The sequence below is a fragment of the Saccoglossus kowalevskii genome, unplaced genomic scaffold (genome assembly GCF_978046115.1).
Source record: "Saccoglossus kowalevskii unplaced genomic scaffold, keSacKowa6.1 SCAFFOLD_24, whole genome shotgun sequence".
Lineage (NCBI taxonomy): Eukaryota > Metazoa > Hemichordata > Enteropneusta > Harrimaniidae > Saccoglossus > Saccoglossus kowalevskii.
The window spans coordinates 3,813,752-3,834,964 of record NW_028188618.1 but is presented as its reverse complement, the minus strand read 5'-3'; the positions used below and the strand labels follow the sequence as shown (position 1 = coordinate 3,834,964).

The following is a 21,213-nucleotide window of genomic DNA, read 5'->3' as shown; positions in this document are numbered from 1 at the left end:
TTAGTATGTACGGTGGAATAAAAATGTTGATGAGCATAATGCACATGGTATTCCCAGGCGATCTCCCATGCAAGTACTAAACACGCCCGATGCAGCTTAACTTCAGTGGTCGGACGAGATCTGGTGTATTCTGCTATGGTTTGGCAGTAGGCTAGATATTCGTCGGAATTGGATGTAATTTAATACTTCGGCTAGGCAAAAAATCCCGGGAAAAAGTTAGTATGTATGGTGGAATAAAAATCTTGATGAGCCGACTGAACGAGGTATTCCCAGCCGGTCTCCCATGCAAGTACTAACCACGCCCGATGCAGCTTAACTTCAGTGATCGGATGAGAACTGGTGTATTCTGCAATAGTTGGCAGTAGGCTGAATATTCGTCCGAATTGTATGTCATTTAATGCTTCGTCTAGGCAAAAAATCATGGGGAAAATGTTAGTATGTAATGTGGAATAAAAATGTTGATGAGCCTACTGCACGTGGTATTCCCAGCCGGTCTCCCATGCAAGTACTAACCACGCCCGATGCAGCTTAACTTCAGTGATCGGACGAGAACTGGTGTATTCTGCAATAAAAAAGTTCATCAGCCTACTGCACGTGGTATTCCCAGCCGGTCTCCCAGGCAAGTACTAAAAACGCCCGATGCAGCTTAACTTCAGTGATCGGACGAGAACTGGTGTATTCTGCAATGGTTTGGCTGTAGGCTGAATATTCGTCGGAATTGGATGTCATTTAATGCTCCGGCTTGGGAAAAATCATGGGAAATCATGGGCCTACTGCACGCGGTATTCCCAGCCGGTCTCCCGTGCAAGTCCTAACCATGCCCGATGCGGCTTAACTTCAGTGACCGGACGAGAACTGGTGTATTCTGCATTGGTTTGGCAGTAGGCTGAATATTCGTTGCAACTGGATGTCATTTAATGCGTTGCATAGGCAAAAAATCATGGAAAAAATTTAGTAAGTACGGTGGAATAAAAATGTTCATCAGCCTACTGCACGCGGTATTCCCAGCCGGTCTCCCATGCAAGTACTAACCACGCCCAATGCAGGTTAACTTCAGTGATCGGACGAGAACTGGTGTATTCTGCAATGGTTTGGCAGTAGGCTGAATTATCGTCGGAATTCTATGTCATTTAATGCTACGGATAGACAAATAATCATGGGAAAAAGTTAGTATGCAATGTGGCATCAAAATGTTGATAAGCCTAATGCACGTGGTATTCCCAGCCGGTCTCCCATGCAAGTACTGACCACGCCCAATGCAGCTTAACTTCAGTGATCGGACGAGAACTGGTATATTATGCAATGGTTTGGCCGTAGGCAGTATATTCGTCCGAACTGTATGTAATTTAATGCTTCGTCTAGGCAAAAAAACATGGGAAAAAGTTAGTATGTAATGTGGAATAACAATGTTGATGAGCCTACTGCACGTGGTATTCCCAGCAGGTCTACCATGCAAGTACTAACCACGCCCGATGCAGCTTAACTTCAGTGATCGGACGAGAACTGGTGTGTTCTGCAATGGTTTGGCAATAGGCTGAATATTTGTCAGAATTGGATGTCGTTTAACGCTTCGGCTAAGCAAAAAATCCCGGGAAAAAGTTAGTATGTATGGTGGAATAAAAATGTTGATGAGCCTAATGCACTTGGTATTCCCAGCCGGTCTCCCATGCAACCACGCCCGATGCAGCTTAACTTCAGTGATCGGACGAGAACTGGTGTATTCTGCAATGGTTTGCCAGTAGGCTGAACATTTGTCCGAATTGTATGTCATTTAATGCTTCGTCTGGGCAAAAAATCATGGGGAAAAGGTAGAATGTAATGTGGAATAAAAATGTTGATGGACCTACTGCACGTGGTATTCCCAGCCGGTCTCCCGTGCAAGTCCTAACCATGCCCGATGCGGCTTAACTTCAATGATCGGACGAGAACTGGTGTATTTTGCATTGGTTTGGCAGTAGGCTGAATATTCGTCGCAATTAGATATCATTTAATGCTTCGGTTAGGCAAAAAATCATGGAAAAAAGTTAGTAAGTACGGTGGAATAAAAATGTTCATCAGCCTACTGCACGTGGTATTCCCAGCCGGTCTCCCATGCAAGTACTAACCACGCCCAATGCAGGTTAACTTCAGTGATCGGGCGAGAAATGGTGTATTCTGCTATGGTTTGGCAGTAGCCTGAATATTCGACGGAATTGGAGGTAATTTAGTACTTCGGCGAGGCAAAAAATCCTGGGAAAAAGTTAGTATGTACGGTGGAATAAAAATGTTGATGAGCCTAATGTACCTGGTATTCCCAGCCGGTCTCCCATGCAAGTACTAACCACGCCCAATGCAGCTTAACTTCAGAGATCGGACGAAAACTAGTGTATTCTGCCATGGTGTGGCAGTAGGCTGAATATTCGTTGGAATTGGATGTAATTTAATACTTCGGCTAGGCAAAAAATCCCGGGAAAACGTTAGTATGTACGGTGGAATAAAAATGTTGATGAGCCTAATGCACGTGTTATTCCCAGCCTGTGTCCCATGCAAGTACTAACCACGCCCGATGCAGCTTAACTTCAGTGATCGGATGAGAACTGGTGTATTCTGCAATGGTTTGGCAGTAGGCTGAATATTCGTCCGAATTGTAAGTCATTTAATGCTTCGTCTACGCAAAAAAATCATGGGAAAAAGTTAGAATGTAATGTGGAATAAAAATGTTGATGGGCCTACTGCATGTGGTATTCCCAGCCGGTCTCCCATGCAAGTCCTAACCATGCCCGATGCAGCTTAACTTCAGTGATCGGACGAGAACTGGTGTATTCTGCAATGGTTTGGCAGTAGGCTGAATTATCGTCGGAATTGAATGTCATTTAATGCTACGGCTAGACAAATAATCATGGGAAAAAGTTAGTATGCAATGTGGAATGAAAATGTTGATAAGCCTACTGCAAGTGGTATTCCCAGCCGGTCTCCCATGCAAGTACTAACAACGCCCGATGCAGTTTAACTTCAGTGATCGGACGAGAACTGGTGTATTATGCAATGGTTTGGCCGTAGGCTGAATATTCGTCCGAACTGTATGTAATTTAATGCTTCGTCTAGGCAAAAAATCATGGGAAAAAGTTAGTATGTAATATGGAATAAAAATGTTGATGAGCCTACTGCACGTGGTATTCCCAGCCGGTCTCCCGTGCAAGTACTGACCACGCCCGATGAAGCTTAACTTCAGTGATCAGACGAGAACTTGTGTATTCTGCAATGGTTTGGCAGTAGGCTGAATATTTGTCGGAAATGGATGTCATTTAATGCTACGGCTAGACAAATAATCGTGGGAAAAAGTTAGTATGCAATGTGGAATAAAAATGTTGATGAGCCTACTGCACGTGGTAGTCCCAGAAGGTCTCCCATGCAAGTACTAACCACGCCCGATGCAGCTTAACTTCAGTGATCGGACGAGAACTGGTGTGTTCTGCAATGGTTTGACAGTAGGCTTAATATTCGTCAGAAATGGATGTCGTTTAACGCTTTGGCTAAGCAAAAAATCCAGGGAAAAAGTTAGTATGTACAGTGGAATAAAAATGTTGATGAGCCTAATGCACTTGGTATTCCCAGCCGGTCTCCCATGCAAGTACTGACCACGCCCGATGCAGCTTAACTTCAGTGATCGGACGAGAACTGGTGTATTCTGCAATGGTTTGGCAGTAGGCTGAATATTCGTCGGAATTGGATGTAATTTAATACTTCGGCTAGGCAAAAAATCCCGGGAAAAAGTTAGTATGTATGGTGGAATAAAAATGTTGATGAGCCTAATGCACATGGTATTCCAGGCCGGTCTCCCATGCAACTTAACTTCAGTGATCGGACGAGAACTGGTGTATTCTGCAATGGTTTGCCAGTAGGCTGAATATTCGTCCGAATTGTATGTCATTTAATGCTTCATCTGGGCAAAAAATCATGGGAAAAAGGTAGAATGTAATGTGGAATAAAAATGTTGATGGGCCTACTGCACGTGGTATTCCCAGCCGGTCTCCCTTGCAAGTCCTAACCATGCCCGATGCAGTTTAACTTCAGTGATAGGACGAGAACTGGTGTATTTTGCATTGGTTTGGCAGTAGGCTGAATATTCGTCGCAATTGGATATCATTTAATGCTTCGGTTAGGCAAAAAATCATGGAAAAAAGTTAGTAAGTACGGTGGAATAAAAAAGTTCATCAGCCTACTGCACGTGGTATTCCCAACCGGTCTCCCATGCAAGTACTAACCACGCCCAATGCAGCTTAACTTCAGTGATCGGAGGAGAACTGGTGTATTCTGCAATGGTTTGGCAGTAGGCTGTATACTCGTCCGAATTGGATGTCATTTAATGCCACGGCTAGACAAAAAATCATAGGAAACAGTTAGTATGTAATGTGGAATAAAAATGTTGATGAGCCTAATGCACGTGGTATTCCCAGCCGGTCTCCCATGCAAGTACTAACCACTCCAGATGCAGCTTAACTTCAGTGATCGGACGAGAACTGGTGTGTTCTGCAATGGTTTGGCAGTAGGCTGAGTATTCGTCCGAATTTTATGTTATTTAATGTTTCGTCTAGGCAAAAAATCATGGGAAAAAGTTAGTATGTAATGTGGAATAAAAATGTTGATGAGCCTACTGCACGTGGTATTCCCAGCCGGTCTCCCATGCAAGTACTAACCACGCCCGATGCAGCTTAACTTCAGTGATCGGACGAGAACTGGTGAATTATGCAATGGGTTGGCAGTAGGCTGTGTATTCGTCAGAATTGGATGTCGTTTAACGCTTCGGCTTGGCAAAAAATCCCGGGAAAATGTTGGTATGTACGTTGGAATAAAAATGTCGATAAGCCTACTACACGTGGTATTCTCAGCCGGTCTCCCATGCAAGTACTAACCACTCCAGATGCATCTTAACGTCAGAGATCGGACGAGAACTGGTGTATTCTGCAATGGTTTGGCAGTGGGCTGAATATTCGTCCGAATTTTATGTCATTTAATGTTTCGTCTAGGCAAAAAATCATTGGAAAAAGTGAGTATGTAATGTGGAATAAAAATGTTGATGAGCCTACTGCACATGGTATTCCCAGCCGGTCTCCCATGCAAGTACTAACCACGCCCGATGCAGCTTAACTTCAGTGATCGGACGAGAATTGGTGAATTATGCAATGGGTTGGCAGTAGGCTGAATATTCGTCGGAATTGGATGTCGTTTATGCTTCGGCTATGCAAAAAATCCCGCGAAAAAGTTAGTATGTACGGTGGAATAAAAATGTTGATGATCCTACTGCATGTGGTATTCTCAGCCGGTCTCCCATGCAAGTACTAACCACGCCCGATGCAGCTTAACTTCAGTGATCGGAGGAGAACTGGTGTATTCTGCAATAGTTTGTCAGTAGGCTGAATATTCGTCAGAATTTGATGTCATTTAATGCTACGGCTAGGCAAAAAATCACGGGGAAAAAAAGATAGTATGTACGGTGGAATAAAAATGTTGATGAGCCTAATGCACGTGGTATTCCCAGCCGGTCTCCCATGCAATTACTAACCACACCCGATGCAGCTTAACTTCAGTGATCGGACGAGAACTGGTGTTTTCTGCAATAAAAATGTTCATCAGCATACTGCACGTGGTATTCCCAGCCGGTCTCCCATGCAAGTACTAACCAAGCCTGATGCAGCTTAACTTCAGTAATCGGACGAGAACTTGTGTATTCTGCAATGGTTTGGCAGTAGGCTGAATATTCGTTGGAATGGGATGTAATTTAATACTTCGGCTAGTCAAAAAATCCCGGAAAAAAGTTAGTATGTACGGTGGAATAAAAATGTTGATGAGCCTAGTGCACGTGGTATTCCCAGCCGGTCTCCCATGCAAGTACTAACCACGCCCGATGCAGCATAAATTCAGTGATTAGACGAGAACTGGTGTGTTCTGCATTGGTTTGACAGTAGGCTGAATATTCGTCGGAATTGGATGTCATTTACTGCTACGGCTAGGCAAAAAAATCATGGGTAAAAGTTAGTATGTAATGTGGAATAAAAATGTTGATGAGCCTACTGCACGTGGTATTCTCAGCCGGTCTACCATGCAAGTACTAACCACGCCCAATGCAGCTTAACTTCAGAGATCGGACGAGAACTAGTGTATTCTACAATGGTCTGGCAGTAGGCTGAATATTCGTCGGAATTGGATGTAATTTAATACTTCGGCTAGGCAAAAAATCCCGGGAAAACGTTAGTATGTACGGTGGAATAAAAATGTTGATGAGCCTAATGCACGTGTTATTCCCAGCCTGTGTCCCATGCAAGTACTAACCACGCCCGATGCAGCTTAACTTCAGTGATCGGATGAGAACTGGTGTATTCTGCAATGGTTTGGCAGTAGGCTGAATATTCGTCCGAATTGTATGTCATTTAATGCTTCGTCTAGGCAAAAAATCATGGGGAAAAAATTAGTATGTAATGTGGAATAAAAATGTTGATGAGCCTACTGCACGTGTTATTCTCAGCCAGTCTCCCATGCAAGTACTAACCACGCGCGATGCAGCTTAAATTCAGTTATCGAAAGAGAACTGGTGTGTTCTGCAATGGTTTGACAGTAGGTTGAATATTCATCAGAATTGCATGTCGTTTAACGCTTCGGCTAGGCAAAAAATCCCGGGAAAATTTTGCATGTACGGTGGAATAAAAATGTTGATAAGGCTACTACACTTGGTATTGCCAGCCGGTCTCCCATGCAAGTACTAACCACTCCCGATGCAGCTTAACTTCAGAGATCGGACGAGAACTGGTGTATTCTGCAATGGTTTGGCAGTAGGCTGAATATTCGTCGGAATTGGATGTAATTTAATACTTCGGCTAGGCAAAACATCCCGGGCAAACGTTAGTATGTACGGTGGAATAAAAATGTTGATGAGCATAATGCACGTGTTATTCCCAGCCTGTGTCCCATGCAAGTACTAACCACGCCCGATGCAGCTTAACTTCAGTGATCGGATGAGAACTGGTGTATTCTGCAATGGTTTGGCAGTAGGCTGAATATTCGTCTGAATTGTATGTCATTTAATGCTTCGTCTAGGCAAAAAATCATGGGGAAAAAATTAGTATGTAATGTGGAATAAAAATGTTGATGAGCCTACTGCACGTGTTATTCTCAGCCGGTCTCCCATGCAAGTACTAACCACGCCCGATGCAGCTTAAATTCAGTTATCGAACGAGAACCGGTGTGTTCTGCAATGTTTTGACAGTAGGCTGAATATTCGTCAGAATTGCATGTCGTTTAACGCTTCGGCTAGGCAAAAAATCCCGGGAAAATTTTGCATGTACGGTGGAATAAAAATGTTGATAAGGCTACTACACGTGGTATTCCCAGCCGGTCTCCCATGCAAGTACTAACCACTCCCGATGCAGCTTGACTTCAGAGATCGGACGAGAACTGGTGTATTCTGCAATGGTTTGGCAGTAGGCTGAATATTCGTCGGAATTGGATGTAATTTAATACTTTGGCTAGGCAAAAAATCCCGGGCAAACGTTAGTATGTACGGTGGAATAAAAATGTTGATGAGCATAATGCACATGGTATTCCCAGCCGATCTCCCATGCAAGTACTAAACACGCCCGATGCAGCTTAACTTCAGTGGTCGGACGAGAGCTGGTGTATTCTGCTATGGTTTGGCAGTAGGCTAGATATTCGTCGGAATTGGATGTAATTTAATACTTCGGCTAGGCAAAAAATCCCGGGAAAAAGTTAGTATGTACGGTGGAATAAAAATGTTGATGAGCATAATGCACATGGTATTCCCAGCCGATCTCCCATGCAAGTACTAAACACGCCCGATGCAGCTTAACTTCAGTGATCGGACGAGAACTGGTGTATTCTGCAATGGTTTGGCTGTAGGCTGAATATTCGTCGGAATTGGATGTCATTTAATGCTCCGGCTTGGGAAAAATCATGGGAAATCATGGGCCTACTGCACGCGGTATTCCCAGCCGGTCTCCCGTGCAAGTCCTAACCATGCCCGATGCGGCTTAACTTCAGTGACCGGACGAGAACTGGTGTATTCTGCATTGGTTTGGCAGTAGGCTGAATATTCGTTGCAACTGGATGTCATTTAATGCGTTGCATAGGCAAAAAATCATGGAAAAAATTTAGTAAGTACGGTGGAATAAAAATGTTCATCAGCCTACTGCACGCGGTATTCCCAGCCGGTCTCCCATGCAAGTACTAACCACGCCCAATGCAGGTTAACTTCAGTGATCGGACGAGAACTGGTGTATTCTGCAATGGTTTGGCAGTAGGCTGAATTATCGTCGGAATTCTATGTCATTTAATGCTACGGATAGACAAATAATCATGGGAAAAAGTTAGTATGCAATGTGGCATCAAAATGTTGATAAGCCTAATGCACGTGGTATTCCCAGCCGGTCTCCCATGCAAGTACTGACCACGCCCAATGCAGCTTAACTTCAGTGATCGGACGAGAACTGGTATATTATGCAATGGTTTGGCCGTAGGCAGTATATTCGTCCGAACTGTATGTAATTTAATGCTTCGTCTAGGCAAAAAAACATGGGAAAAAGTTAGTATGTAATGTGGAATAACAATGTTGATGAGCCTACTGCACGTGGTATTCCCAGCAGGTCTACCATGCAAGTACTAACCACGCCCGATGCAGCTTAACTTCAGTGATCGGACGAGAACTGGTGTGTTCTGCAATGGTTTGGCAATAGGCTGAATATTTGTCAGAATTGGATGTCGTTTAACGCTTCGGCTAAGCAAAAAATCCCGGGAAAAAGTTAGTATGTATGGTGGAATAAAAATGTTGATGAGCCTAATGCACTTGGTATTCCCAGCCGGTCTCCCATGCAACCACGCCCGATGCAGCTTAACTTCAGTGATCGGACGAGAACTGGTGTATTCTGCAATGGTTTGCCAGTAGGCTGAACATTTGTCCGAATTGTATGTCATTTAATGCTTCGTCTGGGCAAAAAATCATGGGGAAAAGGTAGAATGTAATGTGGAATAAAAATGTTGATGGACCTACTGCACGTGGTATTCCCAGCCGGTCTCCCGTGCAAGTCCTAACCATGCCCGATGCGGCTTAACTTCAATGATCGGACGAGAACTGGTGTATTTTGCATTGGTTTGGCAGTAGGCTGAATATTCGTCGCAATTAGATATCATTTAATGCTTCGGTTAGGCAAAAAATCATGGAAAAAAGTTAGTAAGTACGGTGGAATAAAAATGTTCATCAGCCTACTGCACGTGGTATTCCCAGCCGGTCTCCCATGCAAGTACTAACCACGCCCAATGCAGGTTAACTTCAGTGATCGGGCGAGAAATGGTGTATTCTGCTATGGTTTGGCAGTAGCCTGAATATTCGACGGAATTGGAGGTAATTTAGTACTTCGGCGAGGCAAAAAATCCTGGGAAAAAGTTAGTATGTACGGTGGAATAAAAATGTTGATGAGCCTAATGTACCTGGTATTCCCAGCCGGTCTCCCATGCAAGTACTAACCACGCCCAATGCAGCTTAACTTCAGTGATCGGATGAGAACTGGTGTATTCTGCAATGGTTTGGCAGTAGGCTGAATATTCGTCCGAATTGTAAGTCATTTAATGCTTCGTCTACGCAAAAAAATCATGGGAAAAAGTTAGAATGTAATGTGGAATAAAAATGTTGATGGGCCTACTGCATGTGGTATTCCCAGCCGGTCTCCCATGCAAGTCCTAACCATGCCTGATGCAGCTTAACTTCAGTGATCGGACGAGAACTGGTGTATTCTGCAATGGTTTGGCAGTAGGCTGAATTATCGTCGGAATTGAATGTCATTTAATGCTACGGCTAGACAAATAATCATGGGAAAAAGTTAGTATGCAATGTGGAATGAAAATGTTGATAAGCCTACTGCAAGTGGTATTCCCAGCCGGTCTCCCATGCAAGTACTAACAACGCCCGATGCAGCTTAACTTCAGTGATCGGACGAGAACTGGTGTATTATGCAATGGTTTGGCCGTAGGCTGAATATTCGTCCGAACTGTATGTAATTTAATGCTTCGTCTAGGCAAAAAATCATGGGAAAAAGTTAGTATGTAATATGGAATAAAAATGTTGATGAGCCTACTGCACGTGGTATTCCCAGCCGGTCTCCCGTGCAAGTACTGACCACGCCCGATGAAGCTTAACTTCAGTGATCAGACGAGAACTTGTGTATTCTGCAATGGTTTGGCAGTAGGCTGAATATTTGTCGGAAATGGATGTCATTTAATGCTACGGCTAGACAAATAATCGTGGGAAAAAGTTAGTATGCAATGTGGAATAAAAATGTTGATGAGCCTACTGCACGTGGTAGTCACAGAAGGTCTCCCATGCAAGTACTAACCACGCCCGATGCAGCTTAACTTCAGTGATCGGACGAGAACTGGTGTGTTCTGCAATGGTTTGACAGTAGGCTTAATATTCGTCAGAAATGGATGTCGTTTAACGCTTTGGCTAAGCAAAAAATCCAGGGAAAAAGTTAGTATGTACAGTGGAATAAAAATGTTGATGAGCCTAATGCACTTGGTATTCCCAGCCGGTCTCCCATGCAAGTACTGACCACGCCCGATGCAGCTTAACTTCAGTGATCGGACGAGAACTGGTGTATTCTGCAATGGTTTGGCAGTAGGCTGAATATTCGTCGGAATTGGATGTAATTTAATACTTCGGCTAGGCAAAAAATCCCGGGAAAAAGTTAGTATGTATGGTGGAATAAAAATGTTGATGAGCCTAATGCACATGGTATTCCAGGCCGGTCTCCCATGCAACCACGCCCGATGCAGCTTAACTTCAGTGATCGGACGAGAACTGGTGTATTCTGCAATGGTTTGCCAGTAGGCTGAATATTCGTCCGAATTGTATGTCATTTAATGCTTCATCTGGGCAAAAAATCATGGGAAAAAGGTAGAATGTAATGTGGAATAAAAATGTTGATGGGCCTACTGCACGTGGTATTCCCAGCCGGTCTCCCTTGCAAGTCCTAACCATGCCCGATGCAGTTTAACTTCAGTGATAGGACGAGAACTGGTGTATTTTGCATTGGTTTGGCAGTAGGCTGAATATTCGTCGCAATTGGATATCATTTAATGCTTCGGTTAGGCAAAAAATCATGGAAAAAAGTTAGTAAGTACGGTGGAATAAAAAAGTTCATCAGCCTACTGCACGTGGTATTCCCAACCGGTCTCCCATGCAAGTACTAACCACGCCCAATGCAGCTTAACTTCAGTGATCGGAGGAGAACTGGTGTATTCTGCAATGGTTTGGCAGTAGGCTGTATACTCGTCCGAATTGGATGTCATTTAATGCCACGGCTAGACAAAAAATCATAGGAAACAGTTAGTATGTAATGTGGAATAAAAATGTTGATGAGCCTAATGCACGTGGTATTCCCAGCCGGTCTCCCATGCAAGTACTAACAACGCCCGATGCAGCTTAACTTCAGTGATCGGACGAGAACTGGTGTATTATGCAATGGTTTGGCCGTAGGCTGAATATTCGTCCGAACTGTATGTAATTTAATGCTTCGTCTAGGCAAAAAATCATGGGAAAAAGTTAGTATGTAATATGGAATAAAAATGTTGATGAGCCTACTGCACGTGGTATTCCCAGCCGGTCTCCCGTGCAAGTACTGACCACGCCCGATGAAGCTTAACTTCAGTGATCAGACGAGAACTTGTGTATTCTGCAATGGTTTGGCAGTAGGCTGAATATTTGTCGGAAATGGATGTCATTTAATGCTACGGCTAGACAAATAATCGTGGGAAAAAGTTAGTATGCAATGTGGAATAAAAATGTTGATGAGCCTACTGCAAGTGGTATTCCCAGCCGGTCTCCCATGCAAGTACTAACAACGCCCGATGCAGCTTAACTTCAGTGATCGGACGAGAACTGGTGTATTATGCAATGGTTTGGCCGTAGGCTGAATATTCGTCCGAACTGTATGTAATTTAATGCTTCGTCTAGGCAAAAAATCATGGGAAAAAGTTAGTATGTAATATGGAATAAAAATGTTGATGAGCCTACTGCACGTGGTATTCCCAGCCGGTCTCCCGTGCAAGTACTGACCACGCCCGATGAAGCTTAACTTCAGTGATCAGACGAGAACTTGTGTATTCTGCAATGGTTTGGCAGTAGGCTGAATATTTGTCGGAAATGGATGTCATTTAATGCTACGGCTAGACAAATAATCGTGGGAAAAAGTTAGTATGCAATGTGGAATAAAAATGTTGATGAGCCTACTGCACGTGGTAGTCACAGAAGGTCTCCCATGCAAGTACTAACCACGCCCGATGCAGCTTAACTTCAGTGATCGGACGAGAACTGGTGTGTTCTGCAATGGTTTGACAGTAGGCTTAATATTCGTCAGAAATGGATGTCGTTTAACGCTTTGGCTAAGCAAAAAATCCAGGGAAAAAGTTAGTATGTACAGTGGAATAAAAATGTTGATGAGCCTAATGCACTTGGTATTCCCAGCCGGTCTCCCATGCAAGTACTGACCACGCCCGATGCAGCTTAACTTCAGTGATCGGACGAGAACTGGTGTATTCTGCAATGGTTTGGCAGTAGGCTGAATATTCGTCGGAATTGGATGTAATTTAATACTTCGGCTAGGCAAAAAATCCCGGGAAAAAGTTAGTATGTATGGTGGAATAAAAATGTTGATGAGCCTAATGCACATGGTATTCCAGGCCGGTCTCCCATGCAACCACGCCCGATGCAGCTTAACTTCAGTGATCGGACGAGAACTGGTGTATTCTGCAATGGTTTGCCAGTAGGCTGAATATTCGTCCGAATTGTATGTCATTTAATGCTTCATCTGGGCAAAAAATCATGGGAAAAAGGTAGAATGTAATGTGGAATAAAAATGTTGATGGGCCTACTGCACGTGGTATTCCCAGCCGGTCTCCCTTGCAAGTCCTAACCATGCCCGATGCAGTTTAACTTCAGTGATAGGACGAGAACTGGTGTATTTTGCATTGGTTTGGCAGTAGGCTGAATATTCGTCGCAATTGGATATCATTTAATGCTTCGGTTAGGCAAAAAATCATGGAAAAAAGTTAGTAAGTACGGTGGAATAAAAAAGTTCATCAGCCTACTGCACGTGGTATTCCCAACCGGTCTCCCATGCAAGTACTAACCACGCCCAATGCAGCTTAACTTCAGTGATCGGAGGAGAACTGGTGTATTCTGCAATGGTTTGGCAGTAGGCTGTATACTCGTCCGAATTGGATGTCATTTAATGCCACGGCTAGACAAAAAATCATAGGAAACAGTTAGTATGTAATGTGGAATAAAAATGTTGATGAGCCTAATGCACGTGGTATTCCCAGCCGGTCTCCCATGCAAGTACTAACCACTCCAGATGCAGCTTAACTTCAGTGATCGGACGAGAACTGGTGTGTTCTGCAATGGTTTGGCAGTAGGCTGAGTATTCGTCCGAATTTTATGTTATTTAATGTTTCGTCTAGGCAAAAAATCATGGGAAAAAGTTAGTATGTAATGTGGAATAAAAATGTTGATGAGCCTACTGCACGTGGTATTCCCAGCCGGTCTCCCATGCAAGTACTAACCACGCCCGATGCAGCTTAACTTCAGTGATCGGACGAGAACTGGTGAATTATGCAATGGGTTGGCAGTAGGCTGTGTATTCGTCAGAATTGGATGTCGTTTAACGCTTCGGCTTGGCAAAAAATCCCGGGAAAATGTTGGTATGTACGTTGGAATAAAAATGTTGATAAGCCTACTACACGTGGTATTCCCAGCCGGTCTCCCATGCAAGTACTAACCACTCCAGATGCATCTTAACGTCAGAGATCGGACGAGAACTGGTGTATTCTGCAATGGTTTGGCAGTGGGCTGAATATTCGTCCGAATTTTATGTCATTTAATGTTTCGTCTAGGCAAAAAATCATTGGAAAAAGTGAGTATGTAATGTGGAATAAAAATGTTGATGAGCCTACTGCACATGGTATTCCCAGCCGGTCTCCCATGCAAGTACTAACCACGCCCGATGCAGCTTAACTTCAGTGATCGGACGAGAATTGGTGAATTATGCAATGGGTTGGCAGTAGGCTGAATATTCGTCGGAATTGGATGTCGTTTATGCTTCGGCTATGCAAAAAATCCCGCGAAAAAGTTAGTATGTACGGTGGAATAAAAATGTTGATGATCCTACTGCATGTGGTATTCTCAGCCGGTCTCCCATGCAAGTACTAACCACGCCCGATGCAGCTTAACTTCAGTGATCGGAGGAGAACTGGTGTATTCTGCAATAGTTTGTCAGTAGGCTGAATATTCGTCAGAATTTGATGTCATTTAATGCTACGGCTAGGCAAAAAATCACGGGGAAAAAAAGATAGTATGTACGGTGGAATAAAAATGTTGATGAGCCTAATGCACGTGGTATTCCCAGCCGGTCTCCCATGCAATTACTAACCACACCCGATGCAGCTTAACTTCAGTGATCGGACGAGAACTGGTGTTTTCTGCAATAAAAATGTTCATCAGCATACTGCACGTGGTATTCCCAGCCGGTCTCCCATGCAAGTACTAACCAAGCCTGATGCAGCTTAACTTCAGTAATCGGACGAGAACTTGTGTATTCTGCAATGGTTTGGCAGTAGGCTGAATATTCGTCGGAATGGGATGTAATTTAATACTTCGGCTAGTCAAAAAATCCCGGAAAAAAGTTAGTATGTACGGTGGAATAAAAATGTTGATGAGCCTAGTGCACGTGGTATTCCCAGCCGGTCTCCCATGCAAGTACTAACCACGCCCGATGCAGCATAAATTCAGTGATTAGACGAGAACTGGTGTGTTCTGCATTGGTTTGACAGTAGGCTGAATATTCGTCGGAATTGGATGTCATTTACTGCTACGGCTAGGCAAAAAAATCATGGGTAAAAGTTAGTATGTAATGTGGAATAAAAATGTTGATGAGCCTACTGCACGTGGTATTCTCAGCCGGTCTACCATGCAAGTACTAACCACGCCCAATGCAGCTTAACTTCAGAGATCGGACGAGAACTAGTGTATTCTACAATGGTCTGGCAGTAGGCTGAATATTCGTCGGAATTGGATGTAATTTAATACTTCGGCTAGGCAAAAAATCCCGGGAAAACGTTAGTATGTACGGTGGAATAAAAATGTTGATGAGCCTAATGCACGTGTTATTCCCAGCCTGTGTCCCATGCAAGTACTAACCACGCCCGATGCAGCTTAACTTCAGTGATCGGATGAGAACTGGTGTATTCTGCAATGGTTTGGCAGTAGGCTGAATATTCGTCCGAATTGTATGTCATTTAATGCTTCGTCTAGGTAAAAAATCATGGGGAAAAAATTAGTATGTAATGTGGAATAAAAATGTTGATGAGCCTACTGCACGTGTTATTCTCAGCCAGTCTCCCATGCAAGTACTAACCACGCGCGATGCAGCTTAAATTCAGTTATCGAAAGAGAACTGGTGTGTTCTGCAATGGTTTGACAGTAGGTTGAATATTCATCAGAATTGCATGTCGTTTAACGCTTCGGCTAGGCAAAAAATCCCGGGAAAATTTTGCATGTACGGTGGAATAAAAATGTTGATAAGGCTACTACACTTGGTATTGCCAGCCGGTCTCCCATGCAAGTACTAACCACTCCCGATGCAGCTTAACTTCAGAGATCGGACGAGAACTGGTGTATTCTGCAATGGTTTGGCAGTAGGCTGAATATTCGTCGGAATTGGATGTAATTTAATACTTCGGCTAGGCAAAAAATCCCGGGCAAACGTTAGTATGTACGGTGGAATAAAAATGTTGATGAGCATAATGCACGTGTTATTCCCAGCCTGTGTCCCATGCAAGTACTAACCACGCCCGATGCAGCTTAACTTCAGTGATCGGATGAGAACTGGTGTATTCTGCAATGGTTTGGAAGTAGGCTGAATATTCGTCTGAATTGTATGTCATTTAATGCTTCGTCTAGGCAAAAAATCATGGGGAAAAAAATAGTATGTAATGTGGAATAAAAATGTTGATGAGCCTACTGCACGTGTTATTCTCAGCCGGTCTCCCATGCAAGTACTAACCACGCCCGATGCAGCTTAAATTCAGTTATCGAACGAGAACCGGTGTGTTCTGCAATGTTTTGACAGTAGGCTGAATATTCGTCAGAATTGCATGTCGTTTAACGCTTCGGCTAGGCAAAAAATCCCGGGAAAATTTTGCATGTACGGTGGAATAAAAATGTTGATAAGGCTACTACACGTGGTATTCCCAGCCGGTCTCCCATGCAAGTACTAACCACTCCCGATGCAGCTTGACTTCAGAGATCGGACGAGAACTGGTGTATTCTGCAATGGTTTGGCAGTAGGCTGAATATTCGTCGGAATTGGATGTAATTTAATACTTTGGCTAGGCAAAAAATCCCGGGCAAACGTTAGTATGTACGGTGGAATAAAAATGTTGATGAGCATAATGCACATGGTATTCCCAGCCGATCTCCCATGCAAGTACTAAACACGCCCGATGCAGCTTAACTTCAGTGGTCGGACGAGAGCTGGTGTATTCTGCTATGGTTTGGCAGTAGGCTAGATATTCGTCGGAATTGGATGTAATTTAATACTTCGGCTAGGCAAAAAATCCCGGGAAAAAGTTAGTATGTATGGTGGAATAAAAATCTTGATGAGCCGACTGAACGAGGTATTCCCAGCCGGTCTCCCATGCAAGTACTAATCACGCCCGATGCAGCTTAACTTCAGTGATCGGATGAGAACTGGTGTATTCTGCAATAGTTGGCAGTAGGCTGAATATTCGTCCGAATTGTATGTCATTTAATGCTTCGTCTAGGCAAAAAATCATGGGGAAAATGTTAGTATGTAATGTGGAATAAAAATGTTGATGAGCCTACTGCACGTGGTATTCCCAGCCGGTCTCCCATGCAAGTACTAACCACGCCCGATGCAGCTTAACTTCAGTGATCGGACGAGAACTGGTGTATTCTGCAATAAAAAAGTTCATCAGCCTACTGCACGTGGTATTCCCAGCCGGTCTCCCAGGCAAGTACTAAAAACGCCTGATGCAGCTTAACTTCAGTGATCGGACGAGAACTGGTGTATTCTGCAATGGTTTGGCTGTAGGCTGAATATTCGTCGGAATTGGATGTCATTTAATGCTCCGGCTTGGGAAAAATCATGGGAAATCATGGGCCTACTGCACGCGGTATTCCCAGCCGGTCTCCCGTGCAAGTCCTAACCATGCCCGATGCGGCTTAACTTCAGTGACCGGACGAGAACTGGTGTATTCTGCATTGGTTTGGCAGTAGGCTGAATATTCGTTGCAACTGGATGTCATTTAATGCGTTGCATAGGCAAAAAATCATGGAAAAAATTTAGTAAGTACGGTGGAATAAAAATGTTCATCAGCCTACTGCACGCGGTATTCCCAGCCGGTCTCCCATGCAAGTACTAACCACGCCCAATGCAGGTTAACTTCAGTGATCGGACGAGAACTGGTGTATTCTGCAATGGTTTGGCAGTAGGCTGAATTATCGTCGGAATTCTATGTCATTTAATGCTACGGATAGACAAATAATCATGGGAAAAAGTTAGTATGCAATGTGGCATCAAAATGTTGATAAGCCTAATGCACGTGGTATTCCCAGCCGGTCTCCCATGCAAGTACTGACCACGCCCAATGCAGCTTAACTTCAGTGATCGGACGAGAACTGGTATATTATGCAATGGTTTGGCCGTAGGCAGTATATTCGTCCGAACTGTATGTAATTTAATGCTTCGTCTAGGCAAAAAAACATGGGAAAAAGTTAGTATGTAATGTGGAATAACAATGTTGATGAGCCTACTGCACGTGGTATTCCCAGCAGGTCTACCATGCAAGTACTAACCACGCCCGATGCAGCTTAACTTCAGTGATCGGACGAGAACTGGTGTGTTCTGCAATGGTTTGGCAATAGGCTGAATATTTGTCAGAATTGGATGTCGTTTAACGCTTCGGCTAAGCAAAAAATCCCGGGAAAAAGTTAGTATGTATGGTGGAATAAAAATGTTGATGAGCCTAATGCACTTGGTATTCCCAGCCGGTCTCCCATGCAACCACGCCCGATGCAGCTTAACTTCAGTGATCGGACGAGAACTGGTGTATTCTGCAATGGTTTGCCAGTAGGCTGAACATTTGTCCGAATTGTATGTCATTTAATGCTTCGTCTGGGCAAAAAATCATGGGGAAAAGGTAGAATGTAATGTGGAATAAAAATGTTGATGGACCTACTGCACGTGGTATTCCCAGCCGGTCTCCCGTGCAAGTCCTAACCATGCCCGATTCGGCTTAACTTCAATGATCGGACGAGAACTGGTGTATTTTGCATTGGTTTGGCAGTAGGCTGAATATTCGTCGCAATTAGATATCATTTAATGCTTCGGTTAGGCAAAAAATCATGGAAAAAAGTTAGTAAGTACGGTGGAATAAAAATGTTCATCAGCCTACTGCACGTGGTATTCCCAGCCGGTCTCCCATGCAAGTACTAACCACGCCCAATGCAGGTTAACTTCAGTGATCGGGCGAGAAATGGTGTATTCTGCTATGGTTTGGCAGTAGCCTGAATATTCGACGGAATTGGAGGTAATTTAGTACTTCGGCGAGGCAAAAAATCCTGGGAAAAAGTTAGTATGTACGGTGGAATAAAAATGTTGATGAGCCTAATGTACCTGGTATTCCCAGCCGGTCTCCCATGCAAGTACTAACCACGCCCAATGCAGCTTAACTTCAGTGATCGGATGAGAACTGGTGTATTCTGCAATGGTTTGGCAGTAGGCTGAATATTCGTCCGAATTGTAAGTCATTTAATGCTTCGTCTACGCAAAAAAATCATGGGAAAAAGTTAGAATGTAATGTGGAATAAAAATGTTGATGGGCCTACTGCATGTGGTATTCCCAGCCGGTCTCCCATGCAAGTCCTAACCATGCCTGATGCAGCTTAACTTCAGTGATCGGACGAGAACTGGTGTATTCTGCAATGGTTTGGCAGTAGGCTGAATTATCGTCGGAATTGAATGTCATTTAATGCTACGGCTAGACAAATAATCATGGGAAAAAGTTAGTATGCAATGTGGAATGAAAATGTTGATAAGCCTACTGCAAGTGGTATTCCCAGCCGGTCTCCCATGCAAGTACTAACAACGCCCGATGCAGCTTAACTTCAGTGATCGGACGAGAACTGGTGTATTATGCAATGGTTTGGCCGTAGGCTGAATATTCGTCCGAACTGTATGTAATTTAATGCTTCGTCTAGGCAAAAAATCATGGGAAAAAGTTAGTATGTAATATGGAATAAAAATGTTGATGAGCCTACTGCACGTGGTATTCCCAGCCGGTCTCCCGTGCAAGTACTGACCACGCCCGATGAAGCTTAACTTCAGTGATCAGACGAGAACTTGTGTATTCTGCAATGGTTTGGCAGTAGGCTGAATATTTGTCGGAAATGGATGTCATTTAATGCTACGGCTAGACAAATAATCGTGGGAAAAAGTTAGTATGCAATGTGGAATAAAAATGTTGATGAGCCTACTGCACGTGGTAGTCACAGAAGGTCTCCCATGCAAGTACTAACCACGCCCGATGCAGCTTAACTTCAGTGATCGGACGAGAACTGGTGTGTTCTGCAATGGTTTGACAGTAGGCTTAATATTCGTCAGAAATGGATGTCGTTTAACGCTTTGGCTAAGCAAAAAATCCAGGGAAAAAGTTAGTATGTACAGTGGAATAAAAATGTTGATGAGCCTAATGCACTTGGTATTCCCAGCCGGTCTCCCATGCAAGTACTGACCACGCCCGATGCAGCTTAACTTCAGTGATCGGACGAGAACTGGTGTATTCTGCAATGGTTTGGCAGTAGGCTGAATATTCGTCGGAATTGGATGTAATTTAATACTTCGGCTAGGCAAAAAATCCCGGGAAAAAGTTAGTATGTATGGTGGAATAAAAATGTTGATGAGCCTAATGCACATGGTATTCCAGGCCGGTCTCCCATGCAACCACGCCCGATGCAGCTTAACTTCAGTGATCGGACGAGAACTGGTGTATTCTGCAATGGTTTGCCAGTAGGCTGAATATTCGTCCGAATTGTATGTCATTTAATGCTTCATCTGGGCAAAAAATCATGGGAAAAAGGTAGAATGTAATGTGGAATAAAAATGTTGATGGGCCTACTGCACGTGGTATTCCCAGCCGGTCTCCCTTGCAAGTCCTAACCATGCCCGATGCAGTTTAACTTCAGTGATAGGACGAGAACTGGTGTATTTTGCATTGGTTTGGCAGTAGGCTGAATATTCGTCGCAATTGGATATCATTTAATGCTTCGGTTAGGCAAAAAATCATGGAAAAAAGTTAGTAAGTACGGTGGAATAAAAAAGTTCATCAGCCTACTGCACGTGGTATTCCCAACCGGTCTCCCATGCAAGTACTAACCACGCCCAATGCAGCTTAACTTCAGTGATCGGAGGAGAACTGGTGTATTCTGCAATGGTTTGGCAGTAGGCTGTATACTCGTCCGAATTGGATGTCATTTAATGCCACGGCTAGACAAAAAATCATAGGAAACAGTTAGTATGTAATGTGGAATAAAAATGTTGATGAGCCTAATGCACGTGGTATTCCCAGCCGGTCCCCCATGCAAGTACTAACCACTCCAGATGCAGCTTAACTTCAGTGATCGGACGAGAACTGGTGTGTTCTGCAATGGTTTGGCAGTAGGCTGAGTATTCGTCCGAATTTTATGTTATTTAATGTTTCGTCTAGGCAAAAAATCATGGGAAAAAGTTAGTATGTAATGTGGAATAAAAATGTTGATGAGCCTACTGCACGTGGTATTCCCAGCCGGTCTCCCATGCAAGTACTAACCACGCCCGATGCAGCTTAACTTCAGTGATCGGACGAGAACTGGTGAATTATGCAATGGGTTGGCAGTAGGCTGTGTATTCGTCAGAATTGGATGTCGTTTAACGCTTCGGCTTGGCAAAAAATCCCGGGAAAATGTTGGTATGTACGTTGGAATAAAAATGTCGATAAGCCTACTACACGTGGTATTCCCAGCCGGTCTCCCATGCAAGTACTAACCACTCCAGATGCATCTTAACGTCAGAGATCGGACGAGAACTGGTGTATTCTGCAATGGTTTGGCAGTGGGCT

General features: G+C 43.8%; 71 pseudogenes; all 71 read right to left on the bottom strand.

The window, feature by feature from the left end:
• Positions 1-32: 32 nt before the first annotated feature.
• On the bottom strand, positions 33-152 carry LOC146726492 (5S ribosomal RNA; annotated as a pseudogene).
• Positions 153-248: 96 nt separating this feature from the next.
• On the bottom strand, positions 249-367 carry LOC146726491 (5S ribosomal RNA; annotated as a pseudogene).
• Positions 368-582: 215 nt separating this feature from the next.
• On the bottom strand, positions 583-702 carry LOC146726490 (5S ribosomal RNA; annotated as a pseudogene).
• A 65-nt stretch (positions 703-767) lies between these two features.
• LOC146726489 (5S ribosomal RNA) lies at positions 768-887 on the bottom strand (annotated as a pseudogene).
• Positions 888-983: 96 nt separating this feature from the next.
• Positions 984-1,103, bottom strand: LOC146726488 (5S ribosomal RNA; annotated as a pseudogene).
• A 96-nt stretch (positions 1,104-1,199) lies between these two features.
• Positions 1,200-1,319, bottom strand: LOC146726487 (5S ribosomal RNA; annotated as a pseudogene).
• Positions 1,320-1,415: 96 nt separating this feature from the next.
• LOC146726486 (5S ribosomal RNA) lies at positions 1,416-1,535 on the bottom strand (annotated as a pseudogene).
• A 521-nt stretch (positions 1,536-2,056) lies between these two features.
• On the bottom strand, positions 2,057-2,176 carry LOC146726485 (5S ribosomal RNA; annotated as a pseudogene).
• A 96-nt stretch (positions 2,177-2,272) lies between these two features.
• LOC146726484 (5S ribosomal RNA) lies at positions 2,273-2,392 on the bottom strand (annotated as a pseudogene).
• A 96-nt stretch (positions 2,393-2,488) lies between these two features.
• LOC146726483 (5S ribosomal RNA) lies at positions 2,489-2,608 on the bottom strand (annotated as a pseudogene).
• Positions 2,609-2,705: 97 nt separating this feature from the next.
• LOC146726482 (5S ribosomal RNA) lies at positions 2,706-2,825 on the bottom strand (annotated as a pseudogene).
• Positions 2,826-2,921: 96 nt separating this feature from the next.
• LOC146726481 (5S ribosomal RNA) lies at positions 2,922-3,041 on the bottom strand (annotated as a pseudogene).
• A 96-nt stretch (positions 3,042-3,137) lies between these two features.
• Positions 3,138-3,257, bottom strand: LOC146726480 (5S ribosomal RNA; annotated as a pseudogene).
• A 96-nt stretch (positions 3,258-3,353) lies between these two features.
• LOC146726479 (5S ribosomal RNA) lies at positions 3,354-3,473 on the bottom strand (annotated as a pseudogene).
• A 96-nt stretch (positions 3,474-3,569) lies between these two features.
• LOC146726478 (5S ribosomal RNA) lies at positions 3,570-3,689 on the bottom strand (annotated as a pseudogene).
• A 506-nt stretch (positions 3,690-4,195) lies between these two features.
• On the bottom strand, positions 4,196-4,315 carry LOC146726477 (5S ribosomal RNA; annotated as a pseudogene).
• A 96-nt stretch (positions 4,316-4,411) lies between these two features.
• Positions 4,412-4,531, bottom strand: LOC146726476 (5S ribosomal RNA; annotated as a pseudogene).
• Positions 4,532-4,627: 96 nt separating this feature from the next.
• On the bottom strand, positions 4,628-4,747 carry LOC146726475 (5S ribosomal RNA; annotated as a pseudogene).
• Positions 4,748-5,059: 312 nt separating this feature from the next.
• Positions 5,060-5,179, bottom strand: LOC146726474 (5S ribosomal RNA; annotated as a pseudogene).
• A 95-nt stretch (positions 5,180-5,274) lies between these two features.
• LOC146726473 (5S ribosomal RNA) lies at positions 5,275-5,394 on the bottom strand (annotated as a pseudogene).
• Positions 5,395-5,611: 217 nt separating this feature from the next.
• Positions 5,612-5,731, bottom strand: LOC146726472 (5S ribosomal RNA; annotated as a pseudogene).
• Positions 5,732-6,044: 313 nt separating this feature from the next.
• Positions 6,045-6,164, bottom strand: LOC146726471 (5S ribosomal RNA; annotated as a pseudogene).
• A 96-nt stretch (positions 6,165-6,260) lies between these two features.
• On the bottom strand, positions 6,261-6,380 carry LOC146726470 (5S ribosomal RNA; annotated as a pseudogene).
• Positions 6,381-6,908: 528 nt separating this feature from the next.
• LOC146726469 (5S ribosomal RNA) lies at positions 6,909-7,028 on the bottom strand (annotated as a pseudogene).
• A 97-nt stretch (positions 7,029-7,125) lies between these two features.
• On the bottom strand, positions 7,126-7,245 carry LOC146726468 (5S ribosomal RNA; annotated as a pseudogene).
• A 95-nt stretch (positions 7,246-7,340) lies between these two features.
• On the bottom strand, positions 7,341-7,460 carry LOC146726467 (5S ribosomal RNA; annotated as a pseudogene).
• A 312-nt stretch (positions 7,461-7,772) lies between these two features.
• On the bottom strand, positions 7,773-7,892 carry LOC146726466 (5S ribosomal RNA; annotated as a pseudogene).
• Positions 7,893-7,957: 65 nt separating this feature from the next.
• On the bottom strand, positions 7,958-8,077 carry LOC146726465 (5S ribosomal RNA; annotated as a pseudogene).
• Positions 8,078-8,173: 96 nt separating this feature from the next.
• LOC146726464 (5S ribosomal RNA) lies at positions 8,174-8,293 on the bottom strand (annotated as a pseudogene).
• A 96-nt stretch (positions 8,294-8,389) lies between these two features.
• Positions 8,390-8,509, bottom strand: LOC146726463 (5S ribosomal RNA; annotated as a pseudogene).
• Positions 8,510-8,605: 96 nt separating this feature from the next.
• Positions 8,606-8,725, bottom strand: LOC146726462 (5S ribosomal RNA; annotated as a pseudogene).
• A 521-nt stretch (positions 8,726-9,246) lies between these two features.
• LOC146726461 (5S ribosomal RNA) lies at positions 9,247-9,366 on the bottom strand (annotated as a pseudogene).
• A 96-nt stretch (positions 9,367-9,462) lies between these two features.
• On the bottom strand, positions 9,463-9,582 carry LOC146726460 (5S ribosomal RNA; annotated as a pseudogene).
• Positions 9,583-9,679: 97 nt separating this feature from the next.
• LOC146726459 (5S ribosomal RNA) lies at positions 9,680-9,799 on the bottom strand (annotated as a pseudogene).
• A 96-nt stretch (positions 9,800-9,895) lies between these two features.
• LOC146726458 (5S ribosomal RNA) lies at positions 9,896-10,015 on the bottom strand (annotated as a pseudogene).
• A 96-nt stretch (positions 10,016-10,111) lies between these two features.
• LOC146726457 (5S ribosomal RNA) lies at positions 10,112-10,231 on the bottom strand (annotated as a pseudogene).
• Positions 10,232-10,327: 96 nt separating this feature from the next.
• LOC146726456 (5S ribosomal RNA) lies at positions 10,328-10,447 on the bottom strand (annotated as a pseudogene).
• Positions 10,448-10,543: 96 nt separating this feature from the next.
• On the bottom strand, positions 10,544-10,663 carry LOC146726455 (5S ribosomal RNA; annotated as a pseudogene).
• Positions 10,664-11,184: 521 nt separating this feature from the next.
• On the bottom strand, positions 11,185-11,304 carry LOC146726454 (5S ribosomal RNA; annotated as a pseudogene).
• A 96-nt stretch (positions 11,305-11,400) lies between these two features.
• LOC146726453 (5S ribosomal RNA) lies at positions 11,401-11,520 on the bottom strand (annotated as a pseudogene).
• Positions 11,521-11,616: 96 nt separating this feature from the next.
• LOC146726452 (5S ribosomal RNA) lies at positions 11,617-11,736 on the bottom strand (annotated as a pseudogene).
• A 96-nt stretch (positions 11,737-11,832) lies between these two features.
• On the bottom strand, positions 11,833-11,952 carry LOC146726451 (5S ribosomal RNA; annotated as a pseudogene).
• Positions 11,953-12,048: 96 nt separating this feature from the next.
• LOC146726450 (5S ribosomal RNA) lies at positions 12,049-12,168 on the bottom strand (annotated as a pseudogene).
• A 96-nt stretch (positions 12,169-12,264) lies between these two features.
• On the bottom strand, positions 12,265-12,384 carry LOC146726449 (5S ribosomal RNA; annotated as a pseudogene).
• A 96-nt stretch (positions 12,385-12,480) lies between these two features.
• Positions 12,481-12,600, bottom strand: LOC146726448 (5S ribosomal RNA; annotated as a pseudogene).
• A 521-nt stretch (positions 12,601-13,121) lies between these two features.
• Positions 13,122-13,241, bottom strand: LOC146726447 (5S ribosomal RNA; annotated as a pseudogene).
• Positions 13,242-13,337: 96 nt separating this feature from the next.
• On the bottom strand, positions 13,338-13,457 carry LOC146726446 (5S ribosomal RNA; annotated as a pseudogene).
• Positions 13,458-13,553: 96 nt separating this feature from the next.
• LOC146726445 (5S ribosomal RNA) lies at positions 13,554-13,673 on the bottom strand (annotated as a pseudogene).
• Positions 13,674-13,985: 312 nt separating this feature from the next.
• LOC146726444 (5S ribosomal RNA) lies at positions 13,986-14,105 on the bottom strand (annotated as a pseudogene).
• Positions 14,106-14,200: 95 nt separating this feature from the next.
• On the bottom strand, positions 14,201-14,320 carry LOC146726443 (5S ribosomal RNA; annotated as a pseudogene).
• Positions 14,321-14,537: 217 nt separating this feature from the next.
• LOC146726442 (5S ribosomal RNA) lies at positions 14,538-14,657 on the bottom strand (annotated as a pseudogene).
• A 313-nt stretch (positions 14,658-14,970) lies between these two features.
• Positions 14,971-15,090, bottom strand: LOC146726441 (5S ribosomal RNA; annotated as a pseudogene).
• Positions 15,091-15,186: 96 nt separating this feature from the next.
• On the bottom strand, positions 15,187-15,306 carry LOC146726440 (5S ribosomal RNA; annotated as a pseudogene).
• A 745-nt stretch (positions 15,307-16,051) lies between these two features.
• LOC146726439 (5S ribosomal RNA) lies at positions 16,052-16,171 on the bottom strand (annotated as a pseudogene).
• A 95-nt stretch (positions 16,172-16,266) lies between these two features.
• LOC146726438 (5S ribosomal RNA) lies at positions 16,267-16,386 on the bottom strand (annotated as a pseudogene).
• A 312-nt stretch (positions 16,387-16,698) lies between these two features.
• Positions 16,699-16,817, bottom strand: LOC146726437 (5S ribosomal RNA; annotated as a pseudogene).
• Positions 16,818-17,032: 215 nt separating this feature from the next.
• LOC146726436 (5S ribosomal RNA) lies at positions 17,033-17,152 on the bottom strand (annotated as a pseudogene).
• Positions 17,153-17,217: 65 nt separating this feature from the next.
• LOC146726435 (5S ribosomal RNA) lies at positions 17,218-17,337 on the bottom strand (annotated as a pseudogene).
• Positions 17,338-17,433: 96 nt separating this feature from the next.
• On the bottom strand, positions 17,434-17,553 carry LOC146726434 (5S ribosomal RNA; annotated as a pseudogene).
• Positions 17,554-17,649: 96 nt separating this feature from the next.
• LOC146726433 (5S ribosomal RNA) lies at positions 17,650-17,769 on the bottom strand (annotated as a pseudogene).
• Positions 17,770-17,865: 96 nt separating this feature from the next.
• Positions 17,866-17,985, bottom strand: LOC146726432 (5S ribosomal RNA; annotated as a pseudogene).
• Positions 17,986-18,506: 521 nt separating this feature from the next.
• LOC146726431 (5S ribosomal RNA) lies at positions 18,507-18,626 on the bottom strand (annotated as a pseudogene).
• A 96-nt stretch (positions 18,627-18,722) lies between these two features.
• Positions 18,723-18,842, bottom strand: LOC146726430 (5S ribosomal RNA; annotated as a pseudogene).
• A 97-nt stretch (positions 18,843-18,939) lies between these two features.
• LOC146726429 (5S ribosomal RNA) lies at positions 18,940-19,059 on the bottom strand (annotated as a pseudogene).
• A 96-nt stretch (positions 19,060-19,155) lies between these two features.
• Positions 19,156-19,275, bottom strand: LOC146726428 (5S ribosomal RNA; annotated as a pseudogene).
• Positions 19,276-19,371: 96 nt separating this feature from the next.
• On the bottom strand, positions 19,372-19,491 carry LOC146726427 (5S ribosomal RNA; annotated as a pseudogene).
• Positions 19,492-19,587: 96 nt separating this feature from the next.
• LOC146726426 (5S ribosomal RNA) lies at positions 19,588-19,707 on the bottom strand (annotated as a pseudogene).
• Positions 19,708-19,803: 96 nt separating this feature from the next.
• Positions 19,804-19,923, bottom strand: LOC146726425 (5S ribosomal RNA; annotated as a pseudogene).
• Positions 19,924-20,444: 521 nt separating this feature from the next.
• LOC146726424 (5S ribosomal RNA) lies at positions 20,445-20,564 on the bottom strand (annotated as a pseudogene).
• A 96-nt stretch (positions 20,565-20,660) lies between these two features.
• Positions 20,661-20,780, bottom strand: LOC146726423 (5S ribosomal RNA; annotated as a pseudogene).
• Positions 20,781-20,876: 96 nt separating this feature from the next.
• Positions 20,877-20,996, bottom strand: LOC146726422 (5S ribosomal RNA; annotated as a pseudogene).
• Positions 20,997-21,213: the final 217 nt, after the last annotated feature.